This window comes from Ovis aries, chromosome 17 (genome assembly GCF_016772045.2).
Source record: "Ovis aries strain OAR_USU_Benz2616 breed Rambouillet chromosome 17, ARS-UI_Ramb_v3.0, whole genome shotgun sequence".
Classification (NCBI taxonomy): domain Eukaryota; kingdom Metazoa; phylum Chordata; class Mammalia; order Artiodactyla; family Bovidae; genus Ovis; species Ovis aries.
In genome coordinates this window covers 61726050-61747513 of record NC_056070.1, presented here as the reverse complement: position 1 = coordinate 61747513, position 21464 = coordinate 61726050, and the positions used below count along the sequence as shown (strand labels likewise).

General features: G+C 42.8%; 1 protein-coding gene and 1 pseudogene across 2 annotated transcripts in view; both read left to right on the top strand.

The window, feature by feature from the left end:
• RPH3A (rabphilin 3A) overlaps positions 1–21464 on the top strand; it is a 272724-nt gene that overhangs the window by 105820 nt on the left and 145440 nt on the right. The window lies entirely within an intron of this gene.
• Positions 1361–5408, top strand: LOC132658023 (uncharacterized; annotated as a pseudogene).

Genomic DNA, 21464 nt, shown 5'->3' with positions numbered 1-21464 from the left:
TCTTTCCCCATTCTCTGCACATCTTAGCTCTTAGATTAATTTTAGTTCTGTCCTCTGGAAACTGTAGTTAATTGGACTTCAAGAACACACACACATAAATCAGCCCAGATCACCATTTTTTATTCTTAATTATTCTTAACTGGGTTTTATGATAGAAAGGTTTATTTTAGGTGAATTGATACATTGCAGACTTGTATTCTATGCTGAAATATGAAAGTACCCTTTGTATGTCAAAAACAGTTGAATGGTGGTGATTTCTTATAGTTTAATCTAATAGAAACCATGATAAACTAATCTGGATGTCTAAAGTTATTTTAAGTGTATAAGACATTCAGACATTCAAAGAGGTATAAAGAATAATGCAATGGACACCCATGTACTCACTATCCAGTTTAAAAAATAATACACTAACCAAAACAACTGGAGTCTCCTCCCCAATGTCCTTTCCCCACCAAAGGTAACCTACATATTGAATTTGGTCCCTGTAATTCCCATACATGTGTTTACATGTTTATCTCTTAAGTTTGTATTCAAAGCAAAACATATTGTATTGTTTTACACCTTACTTTATTTGAATGATAACTAGGGACATGGGTCCTTTTTGTAACTTGCTTTCCTCACTCAAGTCATGGTTGAAATTCATTCATGTCTATCTGCGTAGCTCTAGCTTAATGTTATTTTCTAAAATCAAGTAGCTGAAAGCATTTGCAGTAAAATCAACAGTGCATGGAAAAAGAAACACATTTCATTTTTACAGTCTTTTCCCCAGCCTTCATCCCAAGCTTGTTTCAGTCTGTATTTTCTGAAAATATTTGTATTGAGAAAGATTCCATGAGATTTGCTGAAGACAAAAAGCACAATTTAATACTAAACAACAGAAGTATGCTACCATCTTGGGAATCATGCTTTTGCAAGAGTAAAAGAATACTCTAGTACAAAGTCAGAAAAGAGTCCCACCAGCTGGCAGTGCCTAGCATATGGTAGGTGTCCAATCAATATTTGTTGCAAGAACAAATTAAAGGGAAGAGGCACCCCAATTGAGAGAACTCAAGTGATGGCAGAAGGTAGCTCTGAGTTAAAATCAGTTTTGTCCTTTGCTTTGAATTAAACTGTATTATATGATGGAGTAGGAGGTGTGGGTGAGAAATAAGAGAGGAATTGAATTAGTGAAGCAGGGAAGCTGAGTTTAGTGCTGAGATCTGGATTTAGTTCCTGGCATTTATTAGTGACCTTGGGCAAGTTGCCTAGCTTCTCTGTGTGCCTCAGTTTCTTTATCTGCAAAATGGGGATAATAAGAGGGTCTTATGGGGTTAAGAAAGCCTTCTTCAGCGATCAATGCAAAGAAATAGAGGAAAAGAACATGGGAAAGACTAGAGATCTCTTCAAGAAAATTAGAGATACCAAGGGAGCATTTCATGCAAAGATGGGCTCGATAAAGGACAGAAATGGTATGGACCTAACAGAAGCAGAAGATATTAAGAAGAGGTGGCAAGAATACACAGAAGAACTATACAAAAAAGATCTTCATGACCCAGATAATCACGATGGTGTGATCACTCATCTAGACCAGACATCCTGGAATGCGAAGTCAAGTGGGCCTTAGAAAGCATCACTACGAACAAAGCTAGTGGAGGTGATGGAATTCCAGTGGAACTATTTCAAATCGTGAAAGATGATGCTGTGAAAGTGCTGCACTCAATATGCCAGCAAATTTGGAAAACTCAGCAGTGGCCACAGGACTGGAAAAGGTCAGTTTTCATTCCAATCCCAAAGAAAGGCAATGCCAAAGAATGCTCAAACTACCACACAATTGCACTCATCTCACATGCTAGTAAAGTAATGCTCAAAATTCTCCAAGCCAGGCTTCAGCAATATGTGAACCGTGAACTTCCTGATGTTCAAGCTGGTTTTAGAAAAGGCAGAGGAACCAGAGATCAAATTGCCAACATCCGCTGGATCATGGAAAAAGCAAGAGAGTTCCAGAAAAACATCTATTTCTGCTTGACTGACTATGCCAAAGCCTTTGACTGTGTGGATCACAATAAACTGTGGAAAATTCTGAGAGAGATGGGAATACCAGACCACCTGACCTGCCTCATAAGAAATCTGTATGCAGGTCAGGAAGCAACAGTTAGAACTGGACATGGAACAACAGACTGGTTCCAAATAGGAAAAGGAGTACATCAAGGCTGTGTATTGTCACCCTGCTTATTTAACTTATATGCAGAGTACATCATGAGAAACGCTGGACTGGAAGAAACACAAGCTGGAATCAAGATTGCTGGGAGAAATATCAATAACCTCAGATATGCAGATGACACCACCCTTATGGCAGAAAGTAAAGAGGAACTAAAAAGCCTCTTGATGAAAGTGAAAGAGGAGAGTGAAAAAGTTGTCTTAAAGCTCAACATTCAGAAAACAAAGATCATGGCATCTGGTCCCATCACTTCATGGGAAATAGATGGGAAAACAGTGGAAACAGTGTCAGACTTTATTTTTTTGGGCTCCAAAATCACTGCAGATGGTGACTGCAGCCATGAAATTAAAAGATGCTTACTCCTTGGAGGAAAAGTTATGACCAACCTAGATAGCATATTCAAAAGCAGATACATTACTTTGCCAACTAAGGTCCGTCTAGTCAAGGCTATGGTTTTTCCTGTGGTCATGTATGGATGTGAGAGTTGGACTGTGAAGAAAGCTGAGCACCGAAGAATGGATGCTTTTGAACTGTGGTGTTGGAGAAGACTCTTGAGAGTCTTGGACTACAAGGAGATCCAACCAATCCATTCTGAAGGAGATCAGCCCTGGGATTTCTTTGGAAGGAATGATGCTGAAGCTGAAACCTTGGAAAAGACTTTGATGCTGGGAGGGATTGGGGGCAGGAGGAGAAGGGGACGACAGAAGATGAGATGGCTGGATGTCATCACTGACTCGATGGACGTGAGTCTGAGTGAACTCCGGGAGTTGGTGATGGACAGGGAGGCCTGGTGTGCTTGATTCATGGGGTCGCAGAGTCGGACATGACTGAGTGACTGAACTGAACTGATAGGGTTAATAAGAGGATTAAGGGAGGTTCCTATGTGAAGTGTTTGGCACAGGTTCTGGCCCGTATTAAATGTCATCAACATTATGATTCTGTTCCATTCTGCCTACCCCGAGGGGCCCAGATGGCTGGACAGGTCACAAGCCACCTCAGTGGAACCTCAGCCTCCTGAGAGCAGTCATTCAGGAAGGCCTCTTCTCCTGGAATGGGATCATGTAGGCACTGCAGTGCATCTTGACGCAGTGCCTTAAATGCCAAAGAAAACTATTTAGAACATAATCTATGAGGCGAGGAGCTGGTGTTTATAGGGAGATGTGAGAAGCCACTCCTGTTATGGGGAAGGGTTTGGGAAGCAGAGCTAAAGTTCACTGGAATTAGACAAATTCAGCTTGCACAGTCATCACCATCGGAGTGCCAGCACAAGAACAGGAATGGCAAAACCTTGTCTTTGTTTGGGGTCCAGGTCTCTGTGTGGTTCAGGACTTAAGGGAGAGCTGTATTTGCATATTGCTGAGTAAGAGGCTCTTGCCTCAGCAGTTGACAAGAAACTATAGAAATCTGTTATGTCATTTTCAACTACGGGGCTTTCTGCTTCCAACTTTCTTGAACTTTAAAGGGACCCTTTAAATTCATTCAGTGCTGACTCAGAGTTTTTGCCTCGTATACTACTCATATTAATACTACTTGACTGATTGGAATTGATGGCGTGATAGGTGAAGATTGACGACCACGCTCAGGCACTGTAGGGAAAGTGTTGTGGTTGATTAGCAATGTCTGTCATGGGTGAAGAAATGGCAAATAAAGGAATCCGTGCTGCATAGCTGTCATCCATATATCCATTTAGAGTAAAGCAGGTCCATTTTACCTCTATAATTTGCTCACTTTTCTTTTTCTTTTTCCTAAAATGACTTCCCTTGCCTTTTCTGCTGATCCAAATCTCCTTCCTTCCTCTCTATCCAGCTTGAGTTTCATCTCCTCCAGGAAGCCTTCTCTGAGAACTCTAATTCACAGTTTCCTCCTTACTCATATGCTTCGTGTTTGTATTTTTTAATAAATCCTTATTATTTTAATGCTGTCTCTCTCCCTTCTCAGTATGTTTTTGGTTTTTGTTTGTTTGTTTTACCACGCTGATCTTTCTTCTGAATTTTGAAAGCATATCTGAATTGCTCTTCCTTAGGGCCTTTGAACTTTGTGTTCCTTTTACCTGGAACATCCTTTCCCGATCTTTACATGACTAGCTCCTTCTCATCATTAAGGTTTCAACTTAAAGGTCTTACTTCCTTGGGCAACCTTGCCTGACCACTTCCTATAGATTAACCCCCAAGTTCCTCTCTATCACACTACATTGTTTTTATTTTCATCTAGGCACTAATTACTGTTGTTGATTTATTTGCTTTTTTGTCCATTATCTTCTCTCCTGCCCCCTCCTCACTTGAATGTAAGCCCCCAGAGAGTAGGAATTCTGACTCTTCCTCCTTATTTTATTCCTGGTATTTAAAACAGTGACAGACATGTAGAAGGTAGTCAAAGGGATTTCCCTGGTGGTCCAGTGGTTAAGGCTCTGTGATCCCACTGCAGGGAGCATGGGTTATGATCCCTGGTCAGGGAACTAAGAGCTCCCATGCTGCAGGGGATGGTAAAAAGAAAAAGCTTAAACGACTGAATGAAGGAACAGTATTGTACAGTGGCATCCAGTTGTGTGGGTTAAAATCTCATCAGCCTGCTTAAACAGGGGCTTTAGGCTTTAACAGAGGCTATAAGTTTATTTGTTGCTCACATAATAGTCTCTCGATATAGGAAGTTGGATACGTCTGCCATCTTCATATGTCCCTTTGTCTCTGAGATCAAAGCAATGCCTCTAGTTTTGGCTCTCCAGCCAGCACCACAAATTGGAAGGCTACGCCTTACTTTTACTGACATCCCATTGGCCATATCAAGTCACATGCCCCCGCCTAGCTGCAATGGAGTCTGGGAAATGTAGTGTCTAGCTAAGCAGTCACTTTCCAGCTAAAACTCATGAGTATTATTAAATAGAGAATGGATGTTGAGGGGCAATTAGCAGTCTCTGCCCACAACGTTACAATCTGACAAAAATTTACTGTTTCCCCTGTGTGAAACTTGGGAATAGGCACTGTGGCTTGTACAGATAAACACTGTGTATGTTCCCTGCCCAATAGACGCCTACAATTTAATGTACAAGGCAGGCAAGTAAATCTAATACTTGGAACCTTGCCCAGGGTAAGGGTTGTTAAATGAATGATGAAAAAATCAATTATCGAAGATTTATTATGTGCAGGGCACTTTGCATTCTTGGTCCCATTTAATCCTCATAACAGCCTATGAAGTCGCCCTGTTTTCCAGATGAGGCTCAGAGAAGTGTTCTAAGATAGTCTGGGTTGGTGGATAATGTAATCAATTGAGAGGCTACTTTCAGTTTGTTTTGTTTTTGTTTTTAAATTCATACACAGTAAAATTCGCTCTTCTTAAAATAATTTTATTTATTTATTTTTGGCTCTGCTGGGTCTTCGTTCCTGCGAGGACTTCCTCTAGTTGCAGTGAGTGGGGGCTACTCTTCAGCTGTGGCATGCAGGTCTCTCACTGCGGTGGCTTCTCTTGTTGTGGAGCTCAGGCTCTAGGGCGTGGGGTCTTCAGCGGTTGTGACACACAGGCTCAGTAGTTGCGACTCCCTGTCTCTAGAGTGTAGGCTCAGCAGCGGTGCATGGGCTTAGTTGCCCCGCGGCACGTGGGATCTTCCCAGATCAGGGATGGAGCCCATGTCTTCTGCAGTGGCAGGTGGATCCTTTACCGCTGAGCTGCTAGGGAAGCCCTAAAATTCACTCCTTGTGGTACACAAGTCTATGAGTTTTGACAAACATACAGTAATGCAACCACTATCTCAGTCAAAGTAGAGGACCACCACTCTGTCCCCCAATTCCCTCCTCCTGACTCTGTGTAGTCAAACATTTTCCCCCCACTCTTAACCCCTGACAGCCATATATCTGCTTTTTATCCCTGCTCTTTATACCTTTTCCCAAAAGTCATATAAATGGAATAATTATGTATATATAGTGAAATGTGCCAGATTCAAAAGCGTATATATCTCCCACAGAAATCCTATATATAAAGGAATATGTGTATATGTAAATATGTTTCCAGTCTGGCACCTTTCATTGTAACAATGCATTTCCGCTTCATCCACGTTATCGCAGGTGCCACTAGATCATTCCTTTCTGCTGCTCAGGGTGCTCCATTGTGTGGACGTATCACAATTTCTCGATCCATTCTGCAGTTGAGTGACATTTTGGTTGCCTCCCAGTTTTTGACAAATTGTGATTAAACTCTTTTAAGCATTTTTGTATGGCATTTTGGTACAAATGTACAAAAACATTCATTTCATTCGGGTAGCTATCTAAACGTGGGATCACTAGTTTGAATGGTAAATATTTGCTTAACTTTACAAGAAATTTGCCGAACTGTTCTCCAGGGTGACTGTAGCATTTTGCATCTTCCCCAGCCATGTACAGAGGTTTCAGTCCCTCTGTGTTTTTGCTAGCTCTTGACATTGAGTTCTTGTTGCTTTAAGTTACCTTAATAGGTAGATAGTATTGCTGTCAGATTAAAACATATTTTGGTCTCATTTTTTGAAAAAAATTTTATTCGAATATAGTTGATTTACAATATTGTGTCACTTTTTGCTGTACAGTGAAGTTAATCAGTTTATACATATACATACATCCACTCTTTTTTAGGGAGAAGGAAATGGCAACCCACTCCTGTATTCTTGCCTGGAGAATCCCATGGACAGAGGAGCCTGGCGGGCCGTGGTCCGCGGGGTCGCAGAGAGTCGGACACGACTGAAGCGACTAAGCACACACGCACACACTCTTTTAGATTCTTTTCCCATATAGGTCATGGCAGAGTTTTGAGTAGAGTCCCCTGTGCTGTAGAGTAGGTCTTTATTAGTTATCTGTTTTATGTACAGTACTGTGCATATATATGTCAGTCCAGGTCTCCCAACGTATTCCTCCCTTCCTTTCCCCCAGTAACTATAAGATTTTTTTCTACATCTGTAACTCTATTTCTGTTTTGTAAATAAGTTCATTTGTACCATTTTTTTTAGATTCCACATAAAAACGATATCATATATTTGTCCTTCTCTGTCTGACTTTTTTCACTCAGTGTAACAAACAATCTCTAGGTTCAACCATGTTACTGCAAATGCTATTATTTCATTCTTTTGGTCCTGCTTTTAAACATAAGTTTCTCCTTCAGGAAAATTCATCCTGTTTAATTTTGTGCCAGCTTAGATTCTCACTATCAAATTGAGCCTGTCCTTTTCTGGAATCCACACAGGTAACAGGGTGGTTGGGCAGGGGAGGGGGGGATTTTTTTTTTTTCCTTGTGCTTGGCTAATGCAGCTCTTAACTTTCCCAAGGAAGGAGTGCCATGAAAACTTACTCTAGCCCAGAGCTTGAGAAAGATTTACCTTCAATTAGCCAGCAGTGTACATTGACCTCTTCAAACTAAACAATCATAATTCAGGTTACATTAAGTTAAAAATATACTCAAATACGAATTTAGGTTATTAAAGAAAATCGAATATATCTAGGACTCCATGCATAAGTAACATTCTCATATTTTCTGAAAGGGTAAATGCTTCTGCATTTTCTAAGAAAGAACATTTTTTTCTTACTGAGGAAATACGTCTAGAGTCTATAGAAATAATTCCCAACTGGGGGACAAAGTGGAGGGTGTCCGGGCTGTCAAGATTACTGGCCGGTGGTTCATTACATATGCACACACACTCCCCCCCAGGATTTGGATCTTTCTACAGGCGAATGTATGTTCCCTCCTTCAGCTGAGAATTATTGCCATTGTGTGTTCCTGAGGGGAGTGGGCTGTAGCTACCGGCCATAATGGAGCAGAAAGAAATTGTCCAATAGAGTGATGCAGTACAGGGATGGCAAAGAGCAATAGGACACAGTGGCTATTGTGTAGGATGTTATCACAGGAAAGATGGGATCAGCGGGCCAATCTAAGCTTTTTATTGTTTTGCTAAGGAATTGTCCAGCTTGTAATAGGAGCCAAGTCAGATGCTGCCCCAGAACTTCAAGGAAACAGCAGACTCAGCCTCTGTGTGACTTGAATTGGGTACTTTCCCCATGCCAGTGGAACTGGGAATGTATGGTCATCCTTTTTACTGAATCTGATCACTACCTTATTTTTCTTTCTTTATTCATTATTTTTCCCCTCATGTATCACCTGCATTCTGCCCTGAAGCAGCTTCTCTTTGAACCTGTCACTTTTCCCCTTTCCCCTTTCTCCTCATTGCACCAAAAGACTCTGAAGAAAAGAAATGTCAGAATGACTGTCCCCACAACAGAATGGCTTGTTCGGTACCTAGGTTGTTTCTTGAATCTCTTTGCAATAGCAGAGAGAAAGATTGAAGTTTAATATTGACAACCATCTTCCTGAATGGTAGGGAGATGTGTGTATGTATGTTTAGAGATTTCTTTTTTTTTTTTGAAAGAACATTTGGCATGTATTTATTTATTTTTACAGTGAAAATAGCAATGTTTTTTTTTTTTAAAAAACTTTTTTTGGAGTATAGTTGATTTACAGTGTTGTGCTAGTTTCTGCTATGCAGCTAAGTGAATTATTTCTACATAAACATGTGTCAGCTTCTCAGGTGGCTCAGTGGTAAAGAACCCTCTTGCCAGTGCAGGAGATGTGAATTTGATCCCTGGATTGGGAAGATCCCCTAGAGAAGGAAATGACAACCCAATCCAGTATTCCTGCCTGGGAAATCCCATGGACAGAGGAGCCTGGTGGGCTACAGTTCACGGGCACACACAGAGTCAGACTCAACTTACTGACTAAACAGCAACAATAACAACAAACACATATCAACTCTTTCTTCAGGTTCATTCCCCATATAGGTCATTACAGATCGAGTAGAGCTCCTTGTGCTATACAGTAGGTCCTTGTTACTTATGTATTTTATGTATAGTATTGTGTATAGTATGTCAGTTCCAGTTTCCCAGTTTATCCCTACCCCCTTACCTCCTGATAACCATACATTTATTTTCTACATCTGTACCTCTACCTCTATTTCCATTTTGTAGACAAGTTCATTTGTACCCCATTTTTAGATTCTGCATATGAACAATGTCATATGATATTTGTCTTTCTCTGTATCTGACCTACTTCGCTCAGTATAATAATCTCTAGGTCCATCCAGGTTGCTGCAAATGACATTATTTCATTGTTTTTTTAATAGCTGAGCAATATTCCATTATATATATATAATTTACCAACTGAGCTACAAGGAAAGCCCATAAGACGTATTTCCTCCCATAAGGGCTTTCCTTGTAGCTCAGTTGGTAAAGAATCTGCCCGCAGTGCAGGAGACCTGAGTTTGCTTCCTGGGTTGGGAAGATCCCCTGGAGAAGGAAATGGCAACCCACTCCAGTATTCTTGCCTGGAAAATCCCATGAACAGAGGAGCCTGGAAGGCTATAGTCCATGGGGTTACAAGAGTCAGACCTGACTTAGCAACTAAACCACGCACACACACACACCCACACACACACCCCCCCCACACACACATATATATGGGCTTCCCTTGTGGCTCAGATGGTAAAGAATCCACCTGCAATGCAGGATACCTGGGTTCAATCCCTGGGTTGGGAAGATCCCCTGAAGGAAAAGGCTACCCACTCCAGCATTCTGGCCTGGGGAATTCCATGGACTGTATAGTCCAAGGGGTGGCAAAGAGTTGGACATGACTGAATGATTTTCACTTTCATAAGTAATATTCCATTTTATACACACACACACACACACACACATACATACATACATACATACACACACACACACACACACACCCCACATCTTTATTTATTCCTCTGTTGATAGACTATTTGAAGATTTTTGGAGAAAGTGCACAGTTCAACTTCAGACTCATAGGTTTCATATGACTTAATCAAGTCATTCATTTGAATATAATGATAAATGACATGGGGCCAATAGCTCTGAGGATATCAATTGTGGCAGGTAGGTGATATCTCCCACTTGTTGGTGGCTGTATAATTTCTTTTTTCCATAACTGTTAGTGACTAACACTGAATTAAAAGAACAGAATTTTCCTCCCAGCTGTGATAAAGTTCTATAATACCCAAGACTGTAAACTATAGTTTTTGTATCAGTTAGCTATTGCTGTATATAACAAACAGTCTCAAAAATCTCAGTGGGAGATGACAAACATTTAGTTTTTACTCACAAATTTGCAGGTAGATTGGAACAGCTCCTCCCCCCAGGCCCAGCAAGCCAGCCAAGGCATGATCTTTCTTAGTAATGGTAGAATTTCTAGAGGGCGAGCCCAACTGTATGACATGTTCCAAGTATGTGACTCTGTCATCTGCATGAATCATGTTGACCAAGTCAATTCACTTGGACAAGCCCAGAGTCAAGGGGCAGGGAAATACATTCTGTCTTTTGTGAGGGGACCTTTGCAGTGCATGGCAAAGGGCATGGATCCAGGAAATGGTGAAGAGTTTAATCTATCTCAGTGTGTAGAGCCAGTGTTCCAGAATTAGACAGACAGACTTGGATTAAAGTTGATCTGTGTTCCACCACTGACTGATTATGATTTGAGCAAATGACTTAAGCTCTTTAAGTGTAGGTTTCTCATCCATCTGACAAACAAATTATAATAAGATCTCCACAACTTAGTGTTGTTTCAAGGATTAAATGAGATGATACACATAAGCCACTTATCAAAGTTTCTGGCATGTGACAAATGCTCAATAAATTGTAGCTGGAAACAGAAGCTCTAAAAGATAGAATAAACTCCTCTAGGGGTGTGAATATGAACTAGACATCTACTTTTGTTATCTGCCACCATGAAAATGAATACTTCATTGCCCTTCCTGGGATTTCAGTGGCCTGGAGGAGCCTGTGAATCTCTAGCGATGCCTGGCTTGGGTCACAATGGATGATCTTAACAGATCTGACCCTTGGAAACAGGAAGAGTGTTAAGCTTTCAATTGATCAGCAGGAAAACAAACAACAGCAGTCACTTAGGATAGCAATATTTCAGGGAAGCAAACAGATGGAAGGCCAGATTGTGACTATACCACACTCCAGGAATATATTAGAAAACATTAATGTATTTGTTCAAGTTAAATATATTAAACTTGTTGGGCTAACAATTGTAAGCAAAATAATATCTTTTAAAAAAATGGTAAAGTAGACTGCTGTGCCTTGAGAGCTTTTGCAGTGAATAATAAGATTAGATAATGATTTTTTTCTTGTGGTAGCCTACCTTATTTAGATCTTCCAGCTCATGGGCAAGAGCAGCCAATCTCAGTAATGCATACTTATGGAACCCACTCTTGCCACAGTAATTGCATTTGTGATATGGCCGTTTTAGATGTTGTAATCCCAAGTTACACATGACCCAGTGAAATGAAGATGATAAGGCAGCTGGGAAGTGGAGCTTTTAATACTTTTTATTCAAGAGTTTATGTCTCCAATTTTTATGCATTTCCAGTTCCATTAACAAAAGAAAAAAAAAAACCCTCTTTTTTTCAGTAAAGTTGAAATGGATTTTTAAAAATAGTGAAACTTCCTTTCTCCAAACTCTTCCAAGATAAAATCTATCAGCACCTGTGATGATTTGATGAACAGACTCTATAAAAGTGCTATAAAATGTCAGGGCTGGAAGAGCCCAGAGAAATCGTCCATTCCCCAACTCTCTCATTTATAGGTGGGAAGACTCCTTGCCTTGGAAATGGATTAGAAGCTGATTGGGAGAACTTTTGCCTATTAGACTTGGATTTTTCTGGAAAGCTCTTCTCCTTTCTCTTATGTCTCACCCAGAAAACTTGAAAATGGGTGACTGGAATCACCTCCTTTGGAAAGGAATGTGGAGTTCTTCAGAGATAGTGCCCTAACTGTTCTGTAGGTAGATATACAGAGTAGGCCAAAAATAAATTGTCATTCAGGGAAAAAAAAAAAAAAGTCAGCTTCACTTTTTAGGAAAGTGATGGAGAAGATGGGAGAAAGAAAAGGAGCTTTTATGATGCTGAGTGGTAAAAAGAGGCCTTGTCAGCTTTCTTATGGCCATGACCATTGTTGACTGAGGCAGTGATGGAGACTCACATCTCCATGAGCTGAGTTGAGTGGATTGTGCATCCTTCTGCCTTCCTTTAGTAATGACCCCTTGGTTTCCTCCCGGAGATGCTGCAGGTGACATTGGCTTCATCCACAGCTCAGGGGTGGGAAATTGCTTTCAGTGTGACCAATTAGAGGTTTGCGTTCTTCTGGCCACAGCAATTGGTTTAGGAAGAGATATGCGATAAAATCAGAGCGACTGAGACGTGATGACTCTTGAAATACATCTCTATTATGAAAATGTGTAGATCAACCCACAGTAGAAATAGTAGCATGGAGGATCCTCACATGCCCGTAATTCAGATTCAACAATTATACAAGTTTGGCCACACTGGCTTCACCTATCCCTTAATTCTCTATCTTTGCTGAAGTTTCTTAAAGCAAGCTCACATATTTGCCATTTTGCCCCATACATATTTTAGATCATATTTCTAAAATATAAAGGCATTTTCTTAGATGACTACTTGATGTTGTTCAGTCTCTCAGTCATGTTCAATTTTTTTTTTTTTTGACCCCATGGGCTGCAGCACACCAGGCTTCCCTGTCCTTCAGTATCTCCCAGAGTCTGCTCAAACTCATGTCCATTGAGTCAAAGATGGTATCCAACCATCTCATCCTCTGTCATCCCCTTCTCCTCCTGCCCTCAATCTTTTCCAGCATCAGGGTCTTTTCCAGTGAGTTGGCTCTTTGCATCACGTGGCCAAAGTATTGGAGCTTCAGCTTCATCATCAGATGACTACTGCAATTAGTTACAACCAGTGACAGAACCATAGGTGATTCTTTCCCATGGGCTTTGAACCTAGAGGGAGTGGAATCTTGATAATGTTGGAAATGATGCATGGAGTCAAGGAATAAAGCCAAATAGCAAAGACAGATTCTAAAGATTAGAAAGAAACATAAGAGTCCTGATGACCTGGTTTTGGTTCCTGGATCAAACCTTACCTGAACACGATACCAGTACATTAAATGAAAAAACAAAATTATATTATTTTTCTTAAGCCAGTTTGAGTAGGGTTTTCTGTTGTTTACAAACCAAAGAAGGTTTCAGAAAGATAACTTCTCTCCTGAGATGATGGTTTCTTTCCCTACAATAGTTTGTTACAAAGCCAGACCTTAGCGCAATAATTCAATAAATGAAAACACATAGATACATAAAGCAGACCTACTATGGAAGAGGAAAACCAAAGTACCCCCCTTTTCCTTTCAGTTCATCTTCAAACGGGGAAGTCTTGACGTGACTTTACTTTCAGCTGCAGGCAAGATCCTCTTGAAGGTTGGGTGCTGGGTGTAGATCTTCCTTCTTCTCCAAAAGCAGAATTTTCCTTCTTTACTGGTAACATAAAATTGGAAGTGGCAAATCATGGGAGCAGGGAAATTTAGCACCAGCTTCCATCTGTTCCCGAGTCACTAGGCTTGTGGAAGACCCTGCCCTCACGTCTGTGGGGCAAAATTGGCAGATCCCAACTTTTAACTTCATGTTTTCATAACTTCTTGAATTCCCTTTTTAAGCTTCTATTTTTTTTTCCAATTTGTCCTTATGGCAGGAGTAATATCTACTGATGATCATGGATGAGCGTTATGAATACCCTGAACTTGTGTGCAAAATTTTGGGATTGCGAAGTTCCATATAAGAATTTTTTCTAGGATTACCCTGGCAGTCCAGTGGTTAAGATTCTGCCCTGTCTCTGCAGGGAGCACAGGTTCAATCCCTGGTCAGGAAACTAAGATCCTATATGCCACAAAAAAGATTTTTTTTTCTTGTAGTCATAACTTTGATTAGGAAACCAAAGTGTTCTGAGACCCATAAAAGCTTAAGACCCAGTGCCTTCTAGGTGGTTGTTAACTATTAGACTGTCCCCAGGATTTAACCTTAAAAGGATTCCCACCCACTTTGGGTGGAGCAGAGGAGCACACTGCGATCCCAAGTGTTGACAAGCTGCATTAACAGCCTCGGCGGTGGGGGCCAGTGGACTGCTCAGTTTCTGACAACTTGAAATTCAGTTGGCTGTGGTCTCTTAAAAGTTGAAAGACTTCCCTTTCAATTGCAGTTCTGCTGCTCACATCCTGTGTGAATGTGGACGTGTTTTTTTAGCCTTTCTTTGCATCATGGGTTGAATTGTGTCTCCCCTTGCCTCCCATACTCATATATTGAAGTTCTAACCCCTAATACCTCACAATGGAACCTTATCTGGAAATAGGGTCATTGAAGATGTCATTAGTTAAGATTAGGTCACGCTGGAGTAGGATGGGTCCCTTATTCAATTTGGTTAATGTCCTTATAGAAAGGTAAAATTTAGATCCACACACACACACACACACACGTGAACACAAAGACAGACTGGAGTGATACAGCAGAAACTGAGAAACACCAGAGATTGCTGGCAAACCACCAGAAGTTAGGGGGAGGACACAGGACAGATTCTCCCTTCTGGCCCTTAGAAGGAACCAATCTCGCTGACACCTTGACCTTGGATGTCTAGCCTCCAGGACTGTGAGACAATAAATCCCTGTTGTTGTAAGGCCCCCACCTGTGGTGCCTTAGTATGGCAGCCCTAGGAAGCTGATACTCAGGGTGAACCAGACACGAAGACACATGATTGGATTTGCTGTCCAGCTGCAGAGAATGTGGCCCGTTGATGGTCAGTCCTTCAGGGTCCGCCTCAGCTGCAGAGCCACCTTGCCTGAGGGCATGTCTTTCCTTGGGAAGTCAGCATTCAGTGTCTGAGCCAGGTGGGGGCGTAAAGACCTGGCCATTTCAGCCCGATACAGGGTGACTCCCACAGATAGTTTTTATCCCAGAACTCCCCAGGGGGCTGGCCGAGGCTTTGTCTGGCCAGCATTGAAGCTGACAGTTCTCTCTGTCCAGTCTTGCGTCCCTCTTCCTTTGACAAGTTTGATCCCTAGTAAACATCTTGAACTCCAAACGCTATTTCGGTGTGTGCTTTTGGAGACCTCGACTTGTGACATGGGGATTCAGTTTTCCCATCTGCAAGCCCTGAAAACCCCTGGCATGGCCCTTTGCCAATGTTGGAAGAAGCTGAATCTCTGTGCATTCCCTTCTCTGTGTGCGTGCATGAGCTCAGTCACTCAGTCGTGTCCGACTCTGTGAGACCCCACTATAGGCCATCAGGGTCCTCTGTCCATGGGATTTTCCAGGCAAGAATACTGGAGTGGGTTGCCATTTCCTCCTCCAGGGGATCTTCCCAACCCAGCAATCGAACCCACATCTCCTGCATCTCCTACATTGGCAGGTGGTTTTTACAACTAAGTCACCTGGGAAGCTCTCTCCATCCTCTTCCTCTTAATTTAACAGTTTCAGATGGAGGTATCATGTCATACCCTTTTGGGAGATTTCTCCCTTGAAGGTTTTCTAATTAAGTCTTCTAGAAAAAAACAGACATTTCATTATGGAGGAAGGTTTTCTTTTGGTTCCAAAGACAGTAAATATTTCAATCAAATTGGTGCATCCTTTGTACTTTTTTCTCTCCTATTCTCTTGCCCAGTGGGACGGTGGAGGAGAAAAAAATCCATAAAGAAGCTACGTATTTTGTGTGTTTACTTGATTGCTTTGACAGGTTTCCAGTGGGCTGTGAAAAGTCTCAAGTTCATTTCTCTGGTTCAGGCTTGAATCAGATAAATAGGTTTGATTAAACATCCTTTTAAGCTTGTTATCAGCTTGGCAGGGACTCCTTTAAAAATGACCTTTTGTGTTACCTGATTGGCATTCTTGGGTCAAAGTGGGTCCCTCTGAGGCTCCTCCCGGGACACTCAAGGGAAAACACGGGTCTGGGGAGTCAGGCACTTGCCTGTGGTGCTTGCCTTGGCTTATTTGTGAGATTGGGGCTTGCCTTTGAGACTCAGCTTGGAGGTGGAGGATGGCAACCTTCATTTCCAAAGATGTAACACCTCGGGCTTTGAAGTCCCACACCCTGGGGTTTGCACCTCAGCTCTCTTTTTGCTGGAGGTGTGACCCTGGTGAGCCTGGGATTTCTCTCTGCAACACAGAGGGGGATGCATAATTCTTGCCCCTAGGGTGGCAGTGAGAATGCAGTGCGTTCATGCAGGTGCATGCTCTTAGCACCGGTAAGTGGAGTTGAGCTGGCAGGATGTTTATTAAGGAGACCTCTCAGGATCAACACCAGTGAACACGAGGGGATGGGAGCAGAAAGGGCAGAGGGAGAGACTGGAGCTGCGAAGAGTGCCCAGTGATTGCTCCAGCCGAGCCCACAGTGTGCTCCAGGGCCAGGACGGCCAACGCGTCTGTGTCCTGAGCATCCATCAGCCGCTGGTGTGGGCCAGCCTGGGGTGCCACTGACTTCAGGCAGGGTGGCTCTGCAGCTAGGGCGGCACATCCTTCCTTGTAGGGGAGCCAGGGGGTGCATCCCTTGTCCACCATAGCTCCCAGTACAGGCTGGCTCCTCTTGTTACTACTGGGTCCGGACTAAAAACAATTCCTTTTGAATGTTTTTCACTTTGGTAAGATGCAGAGCACTGTCCTACGGTGTTCAGAGGAGTGTCCTGACCACCATGTTACAGTCAATTAGTCATTTATGGAACGAATGTGTATCAAGTGACTCTTGCCATGTGCCGTCCCGTCCACTGGCTTGCACGTGCATCTCACGTTCGAAATGAAGGTCTTATGTTTTGCAGAGTTAATTCACATAAAGGGTAGACCAGGATGACTCCATACTACAAGAAAGGAAACGTACACACTCTGTATTCAAAAAAAAATAATCATTTAGTTTGGCTGCTCCAGGTCTTAGTTGCAGCATTCAGGATCTCTGATCTTCACTGCAGCACGTGGGATTTAGTTCCCTGACCAGAGATCAAACCCGCATCCTCTGCATTGCAAGGTAGATTTTTAACCTCTGGACCACCAGGGAAGTCCTAAGGAAACACACTTTTAACATTTGCACACACACACACACAGAGGCACACACACACACAGAGGCACACACACAGATATAGCATCTAGAGTTGTTTTGAGGTATTTCAGTAGCTCCTCCAAGAAGTAGACACTGAGACAGAGCTATGGGTGCAAGAGGTTTATTGGGAGGTTGATGCCAGTGAAAGACAAATGGGGAAGGAAGCAGAATGGGCAAGGAGAGCCTTCAGGCCATCATGGAGATCTGCTCAAGTCTTGGCCAATCCAATGGGGGGCCCTGAGTAAAGATCGCCTATTAGAAGAACCCTGTGTTGGACAGAAATGGCTAGGCTATGGCACCCCTGCCATGCTTGTTGTTGTCTGGGGCTGCCTGAGAAGGCGGCCTTGCCTTGAATGCTGCAGTTGATCCTGAAGGTTCTCAGAGCCAAAGGAAATTCTTTCTTGAAGGAAAATCTCCAAGGCTGCCATGAGAAGTTTGCATGTGTGTGTACTCAGTCGCTTAGTCGTGTCTGACTCTTTGCAACCCCATGGACTACAGCCCACAAGGCTCCCCTGTCCGTGGGATTTCACCGGCAAGAATACTGGAGTGGGTGGCCATTTCCTCTTCCAGGGAGTTTTCCTAATCCAGGGATTGAACCCATGCCTCTTGCACTGGCAGGTAGATTCTTTTTACCAGTGGGCCACCTAAGAAGCCCCATATGAGGCTTAGAGGACGGCGTGCATGCACATAGCAGGTATGGCAAACATGTAAATGGACCTTGAGAATTTTTCCTCCCCTTCGGCCTTTTTCTTTTGTGGTTTTGGATCTTGTAGCAAGAAATAGGGGAGTGTGAAAGGTCATGCAGCATTAGGTGACTCGGTAACCATGATGTTATTACTATACAATCTGCTGGGTGTTTCTTACATGCCAACTGCTATACTAAGCAATTTACATGCATGGTTTCCACGAATCCCTGCACAATCCTTTGAATTAGAGAACTTACTGACACCCAAAAAAGATGTCCTTTTCATTATAGGGGACTGGAATGCAAAAGTAGCAAGTCAAGAAACACCTAGGGTAATAGGCAAATTTGGCCTTGGAATGCGGAATGAAGCAGGGCAAAGACTAATAGAGTTTTGCCAAGAGAAAGCACTGGTCATAGCAAATACCCTCTTCCAACAACACAAGAGAAGACTCTACACATGGACATCACCAGATGGTCAACACCGAAATCAGATTGATTATATTCTTTGCAGCCAAAGATGGAGACGCTCTATACAGTCAGCAAAAACAAGACCAGGAGCTGACTGTGGCTCAGATCATGAACTCCTTATTGCCAAATTCAGACTTAAATTGAAGAAAGTAGGGAAAACCACTAGACCATTCAGGTATGACCTAAATAAGATTCCTTATGATCATACAGTGGAAGTGAGAAATAGATTTAAGGGACTAGAGCTGATAGGTAGAGTACCTGATGAACTATGGATGGAGGTTCGTGACATTGTACAGGAGACAGGGATCAAGACCATCCCCATGGAAAAGAAATGCATAAAAGCAAAATGGCTGTCTGGGGAGGCCTTACAAACAGCTGAGAAAAGAATAGAAGCAAAAAGCAAAGGAGAAAAGGAAAGATATACCCATTTGAATGCAGAGTTCCAAAGAATAGCAAGGAGAGATAAGAAAGTCTTCCTCAGTGATCAATGCAAAGAAATAGAGGAAAACAACAGAGTGGGAAAGACTAGAGATCTCTTCAAGAAAATGAGAGATACCAAGGGAACATTTCATCCAAAGATGGGCTCGATAAGGGACAGAAATGGTATGGACCTAACAGAAGCAGAAGATATTAAGAAGAGGTGGCAAGAATACACAGAAGAACTATACAAAAAAGATCTTCATGACCCAGATAATCACGATGGTGTGATCACTCATCTAGAGCCAGACATCCTGGAACATGAAGTCAAGTGGGCCTTAGAAAGCATCACTACGAACAAAGCTAGTGGAGGTGATGGAATTCCAGTTGAGCTATTTCAAATCCTGGAAGATGATACTGTGAAAGTGCTGCACTCAATATGGCAGCAAATTTGGAAAACTCAGCAGTGGCCACAGGACTGGAAAAGGTCAGTTTTCATTCCAATCCCAAAGAAAGGCAATGCCAAAGAATGCTCAAACTGCTGCACAATTGCACTCATCTCACACGCTAGTAAAGTAATGCTCAAAATTCTCCAAGCCAGGCTTCAGCAATACGTGAACCGTGAACTTCCAGATGTTCAATCTGGTTTTAGAAAAGGCAGAGGAACCAGAGATCAAATTGCCAACATCTGCTGGATCATGGAAAAAGCAAGAGAGTTCCAGAAAAACATCTATTTCTGCTTGACTGACTATGCCAAAGCCTTTGACTGTGTGGATCACAATAAACTGTGGAAAATTCTGAAAGAGATGAGAATACCAGACCACCTGACCTGCCTCTTGAGAAACCTGTATGCAGGTCAGGAAGCAACAGTTAGAACTGGACATGGAACAACAGACTGGTTCCAAATAGGAAAAGGAGTACGTCAAGGCTGTATATTGTCACCCTGCTTATTTAACTTCTATGCAGAGTACATCATGAGAAACACTGGGCTGGAAGAAGCACCAGCTGGAATCAAGATTGCTGGGAGAAATATCAATAACCTCAGATATGCAGATGACACCACCCTTATGGCAGAAAGTAAAGAGGAACTCAAAAGCCTCTTGATGAAAGTGAAAGAGGAGAGTGAAAAAGTTGGCTTAAAGCTCAGCATTCAGAAAATGAAGATCGTGGCATCTGGTCCCATCACTTCGTGGCAAATAGACTGGGAAACAGTGGAAACAGTGGCTGACTTTTTTGGGGGGAGCTCCAAAATCACTGCAGATGGTGACTGCAGCCATGAAATCAAAAGACTCTTACTCCTTGGAAGGAAAGTTATGACCAACCTAGATAGCATATTAAAAAGCAGAGACATTACTTTGTCAACAAAAGTCTGTCTAGTCAAGGCTATGGTTTTTCCAGTGGTCATGCATGGATGTGAGAGTTGGACTGTGAAGAAAGCTGAGCGCCGAAGAATTGATGCTTTTGAACTGTGGTGTTGGAGAAGACCCTTGAGAGTCCCTTGGACTGCAAGGAGATCCAACCAGTCCATTCTAAAGGAGATCAGTCCTGGGTTTTCATTGGAAGGACTGATGCTGAAGCTGAAACTCCAATACTTTGGCCACCTCATGCGAAGAGTTGACTCATTGGAAAAGACTCTGATGCTGGGAGGGATTGGGGGCAAGAGGAAAAGGGGACGGCAGAGGATGAGATGGCTGGATGGCATCACTGACTCGATGGACGCGAGTCTGAGTGAATTCCGGGAGATGGTGATGGACAGGGAGGCCTGGCGTGCTGCAATTCATGAGGTTGCAAAGAGTTGGACACGACTGAGCAACTGAACTGAACTGAACTATTCCCACTCTATAGATGAGGAACATGAGACCCACAGGAGAGGTCACTTGTCCAAGTCAAATGGTGAATGAGTCCACCACGCTCCTGAAATGGAAACTCTAGTGTTTGTGACCCTGACTGCCACAGAGCAGAGATAAAGGCCTTGGGAGGATCACTCAAGGGAAAAACAAGATCTGAGAGCATGGTATTGATTCTGTGGGCTCATGGCAAAGATGGCAAGCGGCTGATTTGCTGGGAGGTTAGGGGGTGTCTCTGTGTCCCCTAGGAGGAGGTAAGGCTTGGCCTTTCCACTATGACCCTAAAACCACTTTGAAGACAAGGTTGATAGAAAGGAAGGGAGAAGACATGGAGAGCGTTGAGGACAGAGCCTCAGGAACTTCTTTGTGTCTCTGTGTGAGCCTCTAAGGAGAGCTCAAATTAGACTGCCTTCCCCTTCATTAAGGGAGCAGCAAACAAAGTCTCTTCCAAATGAAAATGGCTGGAAATGCCTGAGGGCAGGGGTTGGAAAGCTGTTGTACTCTTTCCTGTTTGAGTCAGGATTTTCCAGGCAGGGCCAGCAGTGTCACTAAGGCCCATAGCTGTTTGAATATGTGCCTGGCAGAGTCTGGGATGGGGAACACCGCTTTCCAGTCAGGTCTGCCAGAAATTAGATGCCTAGATGTAGGATTAACTGGAGGCTGGGCAGAGAAGGTGTGGGGAACCAGACTGACTTCATGGCCTCTTACCCCTGGCTTTGCTCATTTTCCCTTAATTTTTCATAAAAGATTATCGTTCAGTAATGATACTGTCCACCCTGTTCAAGTACTGTAAATGGCCCCCCATTGCTAATAGGATGAAATTCAGACGACTTAGTTGAGTCCATTGGGATCCAGCCCTACTCTGCTTTATTACTCATACTGAGCTGTCCCCTTTCTCTG